General features: G+C 37.4%; 1 pseudogene; it reads left to right on the forward strand.

The window, feature by feature from the left end:
• Positions 1-5,816: 5,816 nt before the first annotated feature.
• Positions 5,817-9,798, forward strand: LOC113109489 (matrix metalloproteinase-18-like; annotated as a pseudogene).
• The last annotated feature ends 3,280 nt before the right edge of the window (positions 9,799-13,078 follow it).

Consider the following 13,078-nt stretch of genomic DNA (forward strand, 5'->3'; position numbering starts at 1 on the left):
GGTCAACTGGGAACATATGTTTAATTTAGGCTACTTTTAAAAAAGATTTATCTCAGCTGTCCTAAGACTGATGAATCATTTATGTCTGAATGAACTCTAGTCATAACCTAATATGGTCTTAAAGCTCGTACAGTCAATGTCAAATTAAATGACATAAATCTATTGAATCTAATGAACTACTGTCTCAATCAAAGATTGTGATCGCATGCATACCCCATGGGGTGAATGTAAGAGAACTGACGTGTTTGCATTTTGAGTATCATGTGCTTTTTACTGCAAACAAAAAAAAAAAGACATTGTTTTACATTGTTTTCACACTGTGGGGAAAAAGCTGCTCAGATCATAGGAGGGCAAAATGTATACATTTTCTCTCTTTTTTTTTTTTATTAATATAGGCCATTTGCTGTTACTATTACTCATATTTAAAGTTAAATATCAACCATCATAGCAATGCTTAAATGTAACAGAATAATTCCAAAGACTAATTAAATAAATTAAACAATAACCCATAGTATGAATTCTAATAGGTAAATTTAGGTTAACCTCAATGGCAGTTCACACCCACTTTTACTGTATTTAACTCCTAAATGTGAGTGTGTGTGTGGGGGGTACTTATAATAAGTAACAGTCAGTCTCTAAACTGCTACTGGAATATGCACACATTTTATAGTACTTCTTTATATGTCTGAAATATTTAAAAATGTAAAAAAAACTATACTCTGAATGCCTGAGCAGCATTGCATAAAATGTAACTTAATTGAAAATAATTAAATAAAAAACATAATTGTGGATTCTACTTAATCCGAACCAGCTAGTCACCAAGTTGAGATGGAAGTGTTATTTTATCAAGAAAGATCCCTATTGGGAAAAAGCCATGATGTAAATACAAAAATCCCCTGACTACATCCTGAGCCAACAGCTTTATGTGTTACTAACACTATTGATGATAAAACTGTTAAAAGCAGATGAAGAGGAGGTGCCAGATTCTGTGGGATAAGGAAGCTGTGACAACATCATTTAAATTAGCTGTTTGTAATAGTTTTTTTTTGCTGAGACAATGAGTGACGGCTGACAGCATCTGTGTTCGATTTATTCTCTAGAAATAAACTAGACTTCTAATGAACAGCCGTGACCGCCAGCTCACCATGGCTGCACTAATGTTTGGGGGGAAAACAGCAGGATTCTGCCTAACACATTGTGGTGAAATGTCTTAATTGGAGCTGGGAGTACATGATAAGCATGCACTGCGACATACTGAACTTTGTGGCTTATAGGAGTAGAGCTGTATAGATTCTGTGTGGGCTTGGCTACAGTACATCACTCCATCAGCATTTCCAGGTTTTTATGACAGTGTTAAGATCATTTGTCGAGATATAATGTGAGCAGGGCTGTTCATGGGGGTGGGGGGGGGGGGGGCTGGGGTGCTGCTGTTGCAGTCGCACTGGGCCCCGCTTCAGCTAAAGAATGCCCTGAATGTGACTCATCTAATTCATTTCATATTCACAAATCAGGTTTACAGGCCAAAATTACCAGTATCAATTACCAGTTACAATGCAAAAGCAACAGATACCCACAGGATAATGTATGCAAACAAAATAAATGTATTCAGAAATCCACTTACAATGGAAATCTGACAAGGAGGCAAATGTATTTAAACAAAAGTAATAGTGTCGTTTGGTTTTACAAACTGTCAAGTTTAAAGTCAGAATTCTCCGTCCTCAGAATGAGCGTCCTCATTCAAATGTACCATCTGTTCCTGTTTCCACAGACACTGCGAACCATGCAGCTTCTTTTTTATTTTTTTTAAATAATCTTCTAAATGTGTATTATATAAAATAGGACGCTGCGCTACAGCTAAAGTTATATAGCGCTTCCTTCATTTTTTAATTTCTGTACAGAGAGGTCACGCAGTGACGTATCAATCCTCTACTGGTCCCACATCCTCACGTGATGCAAATTCCCAGGTCAGAGTTCACCAAACTTGAACTTTGGAACGCAGCGAAATGCGGAATTTTTCGCATGAATTTGCGTTTCCAGTCTGACGCTTTCGCATGCGTATGAATGGAAGTCAATGGAATGAAAAGTGCAGTGTGACCGCCCCTTTAGGCCCAATCCCAATTCTATTTTATACCCCTTCCCCTTCCCCTACCCCTCGGCTTACCCCTTCCCCTTGTCCGTCAAGGGGTAGGGGAGAAAATATTTCCATAAGGATTGGGACACTCCTACCATGACGTCACGCCATCATTCGTCGTCTAGCTCTTACATATACTGGGTGTGCTGGTGTGTATTAGAGCCTTTAATTATCGTTCTGTATTAATGAGCAGCTTACTGACACACACACATATCGGAAATCGCGCAGCTCACCCATCCAGGAGAAAATAAACTTGTCAACGCTGCCCCACGACTTTTATTAAATACAGTTTAAATACTGAATCACTACATTATATTATCCAGCGACGAGAAGATACAATCGCTGTTTTTAAGTAAACTCACTCTAAAAAGATATACACAAAGACATGAATACATGCAACTTCCAATTCTCTTTCTCTCTCTCGAATAGGCAATATTTAAGAAAATGGTTTAGCGATTTCTTATTATTGGGGGGATTAGCCCCCATCAATGTCTACGGCAGTTATCTCCCTGATTAGACATATGCTGTGGCACTATCATGCAGTCTGTAATGATATGACATTAGCAAATATTGGCAATTTTTTGCAAGCATTTCTTTGAGTAACATGACCGTTAATATGAACTCACAATTGAATGTAACATCAAACAAATTATTACTTTTCGTTAAAGTGCTAAAAATGCTATTTCATGCATACTGAGTTTTTACACTGTTAAAGAGTTGGATTCCCATGCTAAACATGGACAAACTTTCAAAAATACCTCTTCCGGTTTGTCACAAGTTTCGGAAAGTTTTTTTAGAGTATGGCTCTGTGTGACATTAGATGGAGCGGAATTTCCTTATATGGGTCCTAAGGGCACTTCTGCCGGAAGAGCGCGCGCTCTCGTAGAGCAGAGCACAGACATTCACTGATCAGAGCGAGAAACCAGGGAAAGACAACCCTGCACAGATTAGCAAAGAAAAAACAGCATTAAGGGACCAGTACAATCACTACTACAATGTTAGGCTCTTGTGAACGGTGCCAACATTGATATGCAGATACTAGGAGTTTTGGTTGCAGGTCTCTCCGTCAAGAAATATAAAATAAAATTTAAGAAGACTTTTGGGATCATTTTTGGATTATTATTGTTTTCTTATTTTTGCATACATGAAGTAATAAATTACAAATGTTGATATACCTGTACACATATTTAATATGTGTTGCATCGATCAGAAAAAAATGTGTTTGCTTACTGTATATCCAGGAAGCTGTATATGCTGTCACATGATGTTTCAAAACATCTTAGGGAAGTTACTAGTCTGCAGTCTCTGGGAAATTCCACTATTCAGGTCTACGTGAATAGCTACAACATCTGTTTCACTGTGTGAAAACTCTGAAGTGGCGATTTGCGTAAAAGCATTGAGCTGGTGATGATGGTGACTTTTATGAGTGTGTATAATTGCAAAAAGAGGATGATTCAAAATACACTGTAATACAGCGCATGCATTAGCATGGGCAGACTACCAAAGGTTTCTGTGCTTGTCTTAAAAAATAGTTTTCAAGTATATATATTTAGTTTGGCTGAAGGGTAAATTTTCTCAGCATAAAATAAAGGCAGCAGCTGTATGTGGTGTTTTCCCTTCCCGTGGTAGAATTCTTGAAACAATTATGGTAAACAGCCCTATGGGCAATAGATTTAGCGATAGAAGTATTTTTTTTCTCTACTGTGACGTGTATTCGAGTAAAACGGCATCTGAAAGGAGATGGCGGGACTTGATTTTGTGACTGCGTCCGCCAACAGGTTAAAGTCGGCATGAAATCAAAATGTAAATTTTTTTTTTATGGAATACTATAGTGTTTATTATAAATTATTTATCCCTGCACTTCATTCTTATTATTATTTTTAAATTCCTGTGCCTTAGTAATCTTTAAACAAATCTGTTAACCTCCCCTCCTCCTCAAAATGACTCATCTTCTCTTCCGGTCATGAGCTATGGCGCATGGGCGGAGCTAGTGATGTGAGGGGTAAACGCTGGGATAAATGACAGGGGAATAGCTGAAGCTTTATAGAAATCAACACTATCAGTGCTGATGTGAGCCATGGGGGAGTACACTATCCTTAAATATTGAAAGGATATTAGCATATTATTACAACATTAATCTAATGTTCTACAAACTATTTTATAAATTTTTTTTAATATAAATATGACTTAAAGATTACCCAAAAATGAAAATTAGCTAGTGTTTACTCACCCTCGAGTCAGCCTAGATGCATATGACTTTCTTCTTTCAGACGAATCCAGTTGGAGTTATTCTAAAAATTGTCCTGGCTATTCCAAGCTCTATTGTTGCAGTCAGTGGGTGTTACAGTTGAACAGTCCGCAAGTCGTCAAATAAAGCGCAAACATTCAAAATAAAAAATGTCGCACACAGCTCCAGGGGGTGAAATAAGGTCTTTCTGTGGCAAATCCATGCATTTTGTAAAATATCCATATTAAAATGTAATAAACACTTTTCTATCACTTCTGTTATCTGTCATATGCAGAAAGCCGCTCCGGTGGATGTCGTAGCACATTGTTGTTGCTGATTAGTGACGAATGCGGTGAGAGAACAAAAACAAAACAAAACAATGGTCATGAATTAGAAGTACAAATCAAGGATTTGCAAAGAAACATGTTGGAGGATTTCGATCTAAACCAAGAGGAGAGTGGTTTTCCTTTGCTAAAGTAAGGAAACTTTGCTTCCTTTGCTCCTGAACACAAACTAGCGAGACTAGCATTCGTGCTACGTCATCCGCCGGGATGTCTTCTGCATGTGACAGATAACTGAAGTGAGAGAAAAGTGTTAATTATGCTTGAATAAGGATATTTTCTTATAAAAACGCATACTGTACATTCAGAAATCCTTTATTTACCTCCCAGAGCTGCGTGTGGCACATTTTATTATGAATGCAGGCACTTTCTTTGACGACTTGCGGACTGTTCAACTGCAACACCCGCTTACTGACAAGATAGAGCTTGGAATAGCCAGGACAATTTTTCTATATATCTCCGACTGGATTCGTCTGAAAGAGGAAAGTCACATACACCTAGGATGACTAGAGGGTAAGTAAAACACAAGCTAATTTTCATTTTTGGGTGAACAAACCCTTTAACCTGATGGAGGACGTGCTCAGTCATTCAAGCTGTTTCTCTCTCACGTGTGTGCGCACACTGTTGTTTTTGTGCCGTTAATCGTCCACGTCATTTTCATCCTCAATAAATAAAAAATTTCTTCATGCTAAGGTGTCAGCTGTGCATCCAGTGGAGATATATCCCCCACAACTAACTGCAAACTGCCATTCAGATCTGCCTCCATTTTGTTAGCAACACCTGAACTTCCAATGATCCAATCAATCCTCGAAAGACAAAATCAAGTCCCGCCCTCTCATTTCAGATGCCGTTTCACTCAGAGAGCTGTCAAAGTAGAGACAAAAAGACAATCGCTACCTCCATTTCATGCTGACTTTAAATATTGAAAGGATATTAATACAACATTACTCTTGGGCCATCACAAACTATTTTTTTTTATATAACTTTAATATAACTTAATAACCTTAATAACCTATAAACTTTAATAAACTTTTTATTTATTTGATTTTATGCAATGACTGTTGTGTTCTGTGTCTGTTCACTGAAATTTGATTGGATAAAACAGGTTTACCCGTAAAAATTCTACAACTTAAAGCCTGTAACTGGCCGATGGAATCGTGCTGCAGAGCCGGACTCATTTAAGGCCAAACTGAAGGAGATGCAGCACTTCTTTGGCCTGGAAGAGAGTGGAGATGTGGATCCACAGACCGTAGGGGTTATGAGAAGAGCTCGCTGTAGTCTTTCTGACATTGAGCCGTTCAGAAGAACGATGTGATGAACGAACAGAGCTCTAACATACAGGCGAGGTTCACATACTCTCATGAGCACAATCCACAGCATTATGACTCACATTCTCATGACTCTGTACTCAGAACCTCCAGATTCAGCTCAAAGCTGACAGCTGCTCAAGTCAGGACAGCACTCAGACAGGAATGGAAACTTTGGGCTCAAGCAGTGCCCTTGATATACTGACAGAGAAGGAGCGATGCTGACATCATTATTTCCTTCAATAACAAAGGCATGGGAAGAAAAGCTGACCTTTGAAATTATGGAACTTGAGTAATAGTCATACTCTATTGTGTGTGCGTGTGTATTTTCAGGGAGTGAACCATCATTTATTAACAGAGTAGTCACCACAGTTAATAGTACTACTGTAAAATCATCAATATGGGATTGCCTGCAAAACATGTATAAAGCTTTCAGAATATTTGTGTAAATTAGTCACATTGGTGACTGGTACCCAAAGTAATAAATTTATTATTAACAAAACATTATACTATATAAAGTTAAGTAACATTTTGAAGAATGTTTATAATATTAATATTAATAGTGATATAGTATATATGGATGTATATGTGTATATATAACTTCAATACAAACCAACAGACACACATATGTATCCAAATACGCATATTTAATATAGATCTATTAATACTACTGAAAAAGTAAACCTTTAAAAAATAGTAGCTGAAACATTATTACAGTATTAATCATAAATTGTGTTTATATATAATATATAAATAAGTTACATGCATGTTTGTGTGTGTGTGTGTGTGTGTGTGTGTGTGTGTATTTTTTATTTGAATATCATTAGCTTGTCTTTAAAAAAAAAATCAAATTCATTGTTTGTGTGTTTGTAAGTATACATCACTTGTCAGCACTAATGTGTGGCACTTATGGTAGATCATGAAGATGGGTCACGGTTTGATGGTGAGGGAGGTGTCCTGGCACATGCCTTCTTCCTCGGCCCGGGCATTGGAGGAGATGTGCACTTCGATGATGAGAAGGCCTGGACAATAAATGCCAAAAAAGGAAGAAGTCATCTGCTCCAGTTTTTGTTCTCTGATAGTAGTAAAGGTTTATTGCCTATTCACATGGATGACACAATTACTTACTTTAAAGGTGAGCTATGCCTTAATGACCCTGAATGAAGGGTTTGCAAAACATACTTGCAATGCTTTCTGTGCTGAAGTGACACAACACATGATGTGTGATGTTACCTATGCATCTCCTGAAGGCTGTAACCTCCTTGCTGTGGCGGTGCACGAGTTCGGACATGCTCTTGGCCTTCCACATTCATCAGACCCTGGAGCCATCATCCTCCCAGCCTATAATTTTGGCTTGCACACTGTTTTGCAACTGTCTTTCCTGGACGTCAAAGATATACAGGAAATGTATAGTATGGTATGTCCATGAATACGTTTGTCTTTGGAACAGAATTTAAGATATTTTGGATGAAAACCGGGAGGCTTGTGACTGTCCCATAGACTGCCAAGTAAGTTACACTGTCAAAGCACAGAAAAGTATGAAAAGCATCGTGAAAATAGTCGATGTGCCATCAGTGGCTCAATCATAACATTATGAAGCGACGATAGTACTTTTTGTATGCAAAGAAAACAAAAATAATGACGTTATTCAACAATTTGTCTCCTCTGTGTCTCTTTGCATCACCGTAGCACCATTTTGGAGAATATGAGCTGAACGAAAGTATTTTCCTCACTTCATAATGTTACGGTTGAACCACTGATGGCAGATGGACTATTCTGACAATGCTTTTCATAATTTTCTAGATCTTGACAAAGTATGTTACTTGGCAGTCTATGGGACAGTCTCAAGTCTCCAGGTTTTCATCCAAAATATCTTAAAGTGTGTTCTGAAGACGAGCAAAGCTTTTACAGTTTTGGAACGACATGGGTGTTAGTGATTAATGACAACATTTTCATTTTGAGGTGGAGTATCCCTATTAGGGGCAATAAAATGCATAATTATCTAATTATATAACTATAAATGTAATATTTCTTCTTGCACAAAACCGTTTGAAATTAATATAAAATCAATTTGAGTAATAAAAGAAAGTCGAAAACAATAGCACAGTGACTCAGATTGACATAAAACTGAATCAATTGATTCTCTGAATGAATCAGACTTTGCAAAGTTACATCAATGGGCAAAAAAACTGATAAATATGATCCTATGCTATTATTCGACGCACTGACAGTTATGCAACAGGAGCTAGTTTTCTTTAAAGACAGGTAGTCTGGCTCCATGTGTGTACACTGAGTCATTGACTTCAGTAGTACAGTTGCACTATAGTGTATGACTGATACTCCTGTTGCAGGTTTATTTGGCGGGTACATCCCAGTTTTGAGCAAATAGGAATCACACTAATAACAAGTTTGTGGCCTGACCTCACAGCTCACATAGAGTAGATGCTGCCTATGAGAACACGTACAAACAACATTTCAGGAGGCTTTCCTCAACGTCATCATAAATATAATGGAATAGTTTTAGTTTTGTTTGTCTCTCTCAGGCTCTCAATACTGGGAGGTGAGCTCTCTCTAGGTACCGCATGGATGTCCAAGAAACATCTCAGAATTTGGATTCTCATCCACTGTTAAAGAGCCACACAGATGGGAAATCAAAAATGACCTGTATTACAGTGTATGATGTAGCTGTCCATCAGTGTAAACAATGTGCAAAGTAATTAAACCAAAAAGTACACGATTTATAAAGTTATTGGCTTCTAAAGTAAGGAGTCGACTCTGAATCGCTGAAACGAGTCGTTATAGATTTCAAATCTTTTGCCCATCTCTATGTACGTCACTAGGAACACTTTGCATAATAATCTCCGCCTACCGTCTCGAGAGAAACGGAACTCTGACCTGCCCCACCCCCCACACAGACGCTCTGGTTGGTGTGATAGCATCATGTCGACCGTTTGTTTTTAATTGTAAAGGCAAGTTTGTTTTATTTTCACTGCCAAAGAATGAAAATCAGAAGAACCAATGGCTAAAATTCATTTTTACCACAATACCAGAGCAGTACAACACATTCCCTTTTGTTCGGTTCACAACATTTCACTGATGACTGCTTTTCTAATCTCGGTGAGTACAAGGCGGGATTTTCAAAGCGTTTGGCCATAAAAGAGGGTTCATTACCAACTTTATTTAGACCAACAAGCATCTCCGAATCACAACGCGAAGTATGATTATGAAGTTATGTGTCTGTTTTCTCCCGAGCGTCTTATCAGTATGTGTGCTGTCTGCAGCCTTTGTCTGCGCTGATCTTCATTTACAAACACGTCATTAAAATGAAGTGTAACAAGTGCTGCTAACAGATATTCCGATGTCCGTTTTTCAAGTCTCCCTTCATTATATCCAATGTGACCACGCCCCGCGCTGAACGCGCTATTCAGATTCAAACTGAAGCGCTCTGCTTCAATACGCCCACACAGAAGAAAAAGCAGCGAGACTGTTCAAGTTTTTTATTTTACTGTTTGCTTCGCGGTGAGAGGAATAAGACATAATTCACCCCAAAAAGATGCTAACGCATAGTTTACCGTGAAGTTGTGTGCGGAACAACCATGTTTAGATGTTTAGATATTGGAACTGGAAAATGCTACAAGAATACTAATTTAAAACAGGATTTGTTTTGCAGTATACAGTAGATAGATTTAAATATATATATTTTTACATATATTTTTGAGAGCGAAAGATAAGGAAGTGTAATGATAGTGAAAATAATGTTCTATAGTTTTGTTATAATTTCAGTGTTCATAATAGAGCATGATAGCAAAAACATTACACATTAATTAATATATTACTATTGTCTTTTTCCCAGTATTTCTCTATGTTTCTATTATTTCTCTATCCTTCAATATCTTGTGCAATAAATGTATCTTGTTATAATGATTTATATAATAGGTAGGGTTTTGAAGATATATTTAATAACATTTCATTCATTTAAAATACATCATGTAAAAACAACTTTCTAAAAAAAATAAAAAATAAAGTGACCCAGAAACTGTGAATAATGAATCCCCCCCCCCCCCACAAAGAGAATTTAAACATAACCAAACATCGCATAATGAAATCAAATTGAGGCCATGGTTTTTACACTTTGGACTAAATTCATTTTCATTGTCTAGGAAGTATTTATTTCTCCGTAGGACTTCAACAACTCAAATTCAACCCCCAAGTTAAACAAGTAGTGACGACATTGGCTGCAAACACATGGCTTCAGTGCTGGGAAATCAGTATCACACCATCTGGTCATGGGAACCAAATTGCAAATTATTTTGTTGCGTCCACCTCGTCTGGCTTGATGGTTTCCTGTTGCTTGATTCATGTAAAGTTCTCTTTAAATGATATTGAAATAAATTGCCTCAGTAGCATATGAACCACACATGTGATGAAAGAGTATGCACAGTGGGGAAAATATTTATTTGATCCCCTTCTGATTTCGAAAGTTTGCCCACTTACAAAGAAAAGAAGGGTTTGTAATTTGATTAGATATTTAATTAGACACTCACTGAAATGCAAACCATTTTTTACCTTTATATAATGTTTTTTTTTAATGTTTGGTTTTATGGTTGATATTCTGTCTCCAAAAATTTCAGACCCTTCATTTCTTTGTAAGCATGCAAAATATTTGTAATCAAAGAAATATTTTCCCCAGTGTACACATTTGGTCTATAGCCTTTTTGTGTGGGATACAGCATCTGACTCCAACTTTCCCAACTGATACAGTTTTATTTATAGAGCAGTTCATTATTTTAGCTTAGTTTTAGTACATGATGAATCTTTTCATGCTTTTGCTGGTCATCATTGTTTTTTTTTTTTTTTTTTTTTTTTTGCAGATTCATCATGTATTAAAACCAAAGAAAACTACATTTTACTCTGTTTAGGACATTTTTGGTTCTAATGGACTGTTGGATTTAATCGTATTTAATCAAACCAGCTACTCAAATCACTAACAATAGTCTTTAATAATAAGCTCAGAAGGTGTTCAAAAACACTGTCGGGAAACAGTTTCAAACCATTGACTACCAGAGTGACTAAAGCAGAGCTGTCATAACCCATCTGCTCATGTCACGCATCTCATTACAACACTAACAAAGAGGATGTTTTGAATGCATTGGGCTTCCCCTACTCAAGATGATGCATGAGAAATAGTGGGATTTTGTAGCCAACACAACTACAATAATGGATTACATGTGGACTATATTTGGGGCAGGATATGTTGTACATATACCAATTTTTCTTTTTTGCTTAATTTAAATCTATAAACAAATAGTCATGCTAAATAATGTTAGCGACAAACTTGGCAGATATACTTTCTAAATGATAAAACAATTTTCACTTTATACAAAAGAAAACAGTAACATTGATCAACCATAGGTATGTAATGAAGAGCTGCACTTTGTCTGCTTACTATGGTCTTACCACAAATACCACAGTTATTGCAACTAGAGTTATTATGTAAAAGCTTAAGTAAGATGACCATTATAACACAATTTATTTTTAATTTTACTTTCATTTTTTTTTGCTAGATTTCTTGCATTAATGATTATATATACTTTGTGTAAATAATGTAAATCCAGGATTCATAAAATCTCAATAAATTAGAATACTTCATAAGACATGTACTCAATACTTGTTAAGGGCTCCTTTAGCTTTAATTACAGCCTCAATTCGGCGTGGCATGGAGGTGATCAGTTTGTGGCATTGCTGAGGTGGTATGGAAGCCCAGGTTTTTTTTTACAGTGGCCTTCAGCTCATCTGCATTTTCCGGCCTATTGTTTCTCATTTTCCTCTTGACAATACCTCATAGATTCTCTCTGGGGTTCAGGTCTGGTGAGTTTACTGGACAGTCAAGCACGCCAACACCGTGGTCATTTAACAAACTTTTGGTGCTTCTGGCAGTGTGGGCAGGTACCAAATCCTGCTGTAAAATAAAATCAGCATCTTCAAAAAGCTGGTCGGCAGAAGAAAGCATGAAATGCTCCAAAATTTCTTGGTAAACAGGTGCTATGAGCTTCTCCACCCTTCCTCCAGATAGGGGCTCTATCATACACCCAGCGCAATGCGACGCAAGTCGCAGCACAAGTGTGTTTGCTAGTTTCAGTCCAGCGCTGTTTGAGTTTTCCCCGTCCATTCCATTTGTGCAGCCATGGGATTACAGTTTAAAAGAATATTAGGCTACATAAATATAAAAATGTAATGATGGATAGTCATTGCGTGTATTAGAATGATGCATTTAGCTTTTCTGCCAAAAAATCTGCCATGTCAATTGCATTCCGCCATGGTGCGAGCGCATCTCGCTCTTAAAGGGAAATGGAGATGACACTCTGAATGGTTTATTGAACGTTACACCCATTACTCATTAAGAGAATATGGAGAACCCATTCCAAAAATGGGCCCCAGTGCCCAGACCGTTTTTCCGTCGTTAAAATAGCAAAAGTGGATTTGAACACACCCCGACTGCATCTGCGCTGTGCGCTTTACACTTTGCGTTAAGATCGTTAAAATACGGCCCTAGGACCTTGGTTTCCAAATAAAATACAAAACCTGCTCTCATCTGAAAAAACAGTCCAGTTCTTCTTCTCCTTAGCCCAGGTTAGATGCCTCTGATGTTGTCTTTGGTTCAGGAGTGGCTTAACAACATGAACACGACAACTGTAGCCAAATTCCTTGATACGTCTGTATGCCTTGACCACAGCATCAGTTCATTCCTTGTGAAATTCACTCAAATTCTTGAATCAATTTTTCTTGACAATCTTCATAAAGCTGCGGTTCTCTCAGTTGGTTGTAAATCTTTTTCTTCCACACTTTTTACTTCCACTCAACTTTCTGTTAACATGCTTGGATACAGCACTCTGTGAACAGCCAGCTTCTCTGGCAATTCTTGTTTGTGGCTTACCCTCCTTGCAATGATTGTCTTCTCTCCACAATTGTGCAGCCTAGTGAATCAAAGCATTTTGAAGGCTCAGGAAACCTTTGCAGGTGTTTTGAGTTGATTAGCTGATTGGCATGTAACCATATTCCAATTTGTTTAGAT

This window comes from Carassius auratus, chromosome 10 (assembly GCF_003368295.1).
Source record: "Carassius auratus strain Wakin chromosome 10, ASM336829v1, whole genome shotgun sequence".
Lineage (NCBI taxonomy): Eukaryota > Metazoa > Chordata > Actinopteri > Cypriniformes > Cyprinidae > Carassius > Carassius auratus.